Source organism: Odocoileus virginianus, chromosome 10, assembly GCF_023699985.2.
Source record: "Odocoileus virginianus isolate 20LAN1187 ecotype Illinois chromosome 10, Ovbor_1.2, whole genome shotgun sequence".
Lineage (NCBI taxonomy): Eukaryota > Metazoa > Chordata > Mammalia > Artiodactyla > Cervidae > Odocoileus > Odocoileus virginianus.
The window spans coordinates 43829157-43833546 of record NC_069683.1 but is presented as its reverse complement, the minus strand read 5'-3'; the positions used below and the strand labels follow the sequence as shown (position 1 = coordinate 43833546).

At 46.5% G+C, this 4390-nt stretch overlaps 1 long non-coding RNA gene across 1 annotated transcript; it reads right to left on the bottom strand.

Annotated features, from left to right (window-relative positions):
* Positions 1–223: 223 nt before the first annotated feature.
* On the bottom strand, positions 224–3057 carry LOC139037152 (uncharacterized). The gene is made up of 2 exons (XR_011489979.1): positions 2942–3057; positions 224–2850 (listed from the first exon to the last, which is right to left on the bottom strand). It is a non-coding gene; the product is annotated as an uncharacterized lncRNA (long non-coding RNA).
* Between the last annotated feature and the right edge of the window lie 1333 nt (positions 3058–4390).

Sequence of the window (4390 nt, the reverse complement as noted above, 5' to 3'; positions counted from 1 at the left end):
TTAGCCAGCTTATGGCTTAGACCCACGGGGGAACCTGCAGTCTCATTTTACCTATACTTTGATGCTCCACATTCCAGCGGTGGATCTGGGGGCAGAGTGGTCCTCTGGAGGGACTTTGCATAAGCATTTCCCTTTGTCAGGAATGCTGAAGTTCACCCTCACTTCCGTGCTTTTACTCCCTGCAAGAAGCTTCCCTTGATCCATCCCTTTCTCCAAGTTTGCTTTTTTTTTTTTTTTAATATTTATTTGTCTTCACTGGGTCTTAGTTGCAGCACATGAGATCCTTAGTAGTGGCATGTGGGATCTAGTTCCTGGCTCAAGAATTGCACCCAGGCCCCCTGCCTTGGGAGTGTGGAGTCTTAGCCACCAGACCACCAGGGAAGTCCCTCAGTCTGTTTGTGTGCCCTTTTAGTGCCCTGTGTCTACCCTGACTGCTGCTGCCGCCGCCAAGTCACTTCAGTCGTGTCCGACTCTGCGACCCCACACACGGCAGCCCACTAGGCTCCCCTGTCCCTGGGATTCTCCAGGCAAGATCACTGGAGTGGGTTGCCATTTCCTTCTCCAATGCATGAAAGTGGTCGCTCAGTCATGCCAGACTCTTAGCGACCCCATGGACTGCAGCCTACCAGGCTCCTCTGTCCATGGGATTTTCCAGGCAACAGTACTGGAGTGGGGTGCCATTGCCTTTTCCAGTCTACCCTGACTAGGACTAGTCAAATATGACTGTGATTGTCTTACCTGTTACCAGTGTTTCCCAAACCAGGTCATAAGCTCCTTCAGGACCGGGGCTGTGTCTGTCTTAATGATTGACCCTCAGTATCTGGCTCTGAGATGCTTAAAATCTATTTGTGGAATGGATGGATGAATGAATGAATTTTATTCTCAGTGGCTCTTGTTCCACTACACTTCATCCTTTTTGCCTTTATGTTCAGGGACAGCCCATCTCAATCCTGCTTCCCTTTAGGTGGTCTCACTTAGTTTCCTTCTACTGAAATGTGCTTTCAGGAAATGATTAAACTCATTCTTAAAGGACTGATAGAGATTAATTTAAGTGCCACGAGGGCAGAAAACTTGTCTATGTTATTTTCCCCATTTATCTAATGCCAGTAAAGGGCATGGCAACAAAGAAGGTATTCAGTAGATATTTGCTGAATAAATTAATGTTTATGGTAGCTTAATGTTGGGTTAAACCAAAGGAATACATTTCAGATTGTGGAATTTCTGGCGTCAGAAGAGCCAAGTTGGGAATATTTTTGGAAATGGAATGTCTTCATTTCTGCTTCTGAAATGTAACTAATTCAGACTTCCTCTTCCCCTTAACTGTAACTAGGAGGTTAGTCCATGGGGACACTTTTGGCATCTTGGGTGTCAGTGTAGGTGATAGGAAATGTTGGTATACCATGAATTAGCAGAGGTATGAAAAGCCAAGGCTTCCCTGGTAGCTCAGATGGTAAAGACTTACATACTTAAGAAAAGCCAGGGAAGGTGGGTTATTTTGAGAGTCTGCTCTCTTTGTAGCTCCCATATCTCAAAGTTCTTTAACCCCTTAGTCACAGGAGTTGTTGTTTTTTTTTTCCCCCAGTGTTTGAGTGGCCTTGACAGCTCAGCTTCTGAACTCCAATTCTAGCTCTGCTCTTCCTGCCCGCTGTGATTATGAGGGTACCCTCAGTTCCAGATGCTGTAAGAATAGAAGCTTCCCTCCCCAGGCCAGCGCCCTGTCATCCCGTCAGCTCTCACTTTCACCAGTGCCTCTTGAAATTCTCCATGCCAGGGATTTGGGCTGCTCCTGGCCATGGATGCTGTTGGGAGGTACCACCTATTACTGGCCAGGATCCTATTTTTCCCAGGTGAGGCTCCTGTTTTACTCTAGGGCCCTGAGTCTGAACTGGTTAAAAAAAAAAAAAAAAGCAGTTCGAAATCTCTCAGCAAAACCCCGACATCTTTTGCATCCTTCCAGAGTGCTGGAGAGCTGATGGAATTCCCCCTCGGAGAGTTTTTCCCAGTTAGCAGCTTAGACAGAGCCCAGAGGAGACGGGACGGCCAGGTAGGGAGAGTGAGAGAAAGGACAGAAATCTTCTTCCACATCTTTGCTGTCTCTCTGGGGCTGAGGCTGCCCAAGACAGGTTAGATTAGCTAATAGTGACCTTCTCCCCACCATCACTGATCCTCAGGTCTCTTTTCACGGGTGGAGGGGATACAAGAGATTCAATTTAGATCTAAAGCTTCAGGCTCCCCAGGTCCCTAGTCAGAGGACACCCCTTCCCAGTCCCCTTCTTCTCAGCTTGCTTGAGAAAATATTCTTTCTTTTTTAAGATTTTTTTTTTGATGCCGACCATTTTTTAAAAGTCTTTATTGAATTTGTTACAATACTGCGGACCATTTTTTTAAGTATTGCATTTGTTACAATATTGCTTCTGGTTTTTTTCTCTTTAAATTATGGAAGTATGATGTACAGAACAAAATTACATATATAGTTCCACTTATAGTTCTGTTTTTTTTTTTTTTTTTTAATATTTTGGTTTTTTTGCCACATGGCATGTGGGATCGTAGCCCCTGACCAGTGATAGAATCTACATCCCCTGCATTGGGAGGTGAAGCGTCAACCCCTGGACAACCAGGGAAGCCCCCTAGCTATTCTATTCTTGACTCCCCACAGTTCTAGTCGTGCCCCTGCCTAAGAATATGCACAAATTCTCTGAGGGTGTTTGATCTTGACCTTCAGATGCCTTCTTTGTCTGGGCTGCCGGCTCACCTGGATGGGTGTCCATGAGGTCTTCCTAGAATCTCCAGGCTCTCTAGCCGGCTGGGTAGCCCGTGTGCAGAAAGACAGTGCCTCGGTCCACACCGTGCCTGTAGCAAGTGAGAGCAGGAAAACCATGTGAGAGCGACCAACTTCTTGGCCCATGGGTCGGCTACAGATCCCTTCTTTTGTGGAACGTACCACCAGCCCAGGGATGAACTGTGAAAATATTTAGCCTCAGGCAACCCTGGCACCCAGGGAATGCTCTCGATGCATGTGTGTTTTCTCACAGAATCATAAAGCCCAGCGGCTCTCGGTGCCAGAGGCTGCGGAGACTTTCTGTGTTTTTCGACCATTCATTCGTGATTACATACCCCCCTGAACACCTGCAAGACCAATTCATAAAGCGAGCATTCATGGACTTTGGCAAGGCCTTCATGGGAACGGCAGAGCATGGGCCACGGTCATTGTATCTCCAGATAAAAACATTCTCTTACCAAGGAGGCCTCTGAAAATAGAAGCAGGCTGCAATTTCAGTTCCACACCGCGGGGTATTAAAAAGAAAAGTGTTACTTCACCTCCTCTCTTTATAAAGTCAGCAGGCTGCGGGGCTGTGGCGATCCTGGACAAATCCTCTTTCAGGACCCTTTGGGGAGCAAGAACAGGGGAGTGGTGGGCACGGCGTTGATTGTGACAGCGGACAGGCTGGCCATCGGTGTGGTGCGGCATGCTCCCTTGCAAGTTACACTGATTTACAGTCGGATAACAGGAAACACGGAGCTTGGGTGGCCTTCTGTGTAATTCTGGGTGACAGATTGCTCCTGCCACTTACAAAAGCGGTGCCATAATTAATCTGAAAAGGCCAATGATCATAAATAACCATTAAAAAAATAACATCTTTATATAAAATATGGAGTCGACTTTTAATGTGATTCTCTTTCACCTTGATTTTTTTTTTTCCTTTTAAATGGTTGCTATTAAATGGCAAAATGGCTGCGGCTGGTAGAGGAGGGCTCTGAGAATCGGTGTTGGGAGTGTGGTGGCCCAGCCTATCTGAGCTGAGGGACAGAGCCAGAGCGACGTTCAGAAGTACTGACTGCGCCATTGCAACAGAATAAGCTGGGACTTACCTGGGTACCTGGAAGCCCGGGCACCTGAAAAATATAAAAATACTTTGTCTGTAGAGGCAAAATGAAGTTGATGTGGATGCATCATCAGATGAAATTGGTTTTCCTGGATGATTTAGCAGAGTTTTGCTTATGTGTGTGTGTGAGGGGGGTGGCTGGGGACGGCCCCAGATCTCCACTCGGCTCTGCCTCTGTAGACAGCCTCCAGTGCTTAATTAGCCTCCTGAAGTGCCTCATTCTCAGATAACAGCTTATATGCTCGGAGAAGGGAGGCTCACAGTATGTTTTATCCTCACACATATAAACACACATCGTCACAAACTCATTTAGGTTCGAAAGGACTTTTAATGGGACATCTGGCGCTCTTCCACGCCTTCTTGTCAAGGCAAAGTAGGTTCCCTTGTGAATATCCCATCGCAACCCCACGGATGGCTAGAATCTGTGGCTATGTAGAAGATTTTTTTTATCTCTTGTTACTGATTGAGCAAGCACAAGGGAACAAATGGAAAATGGTTGAACCTAA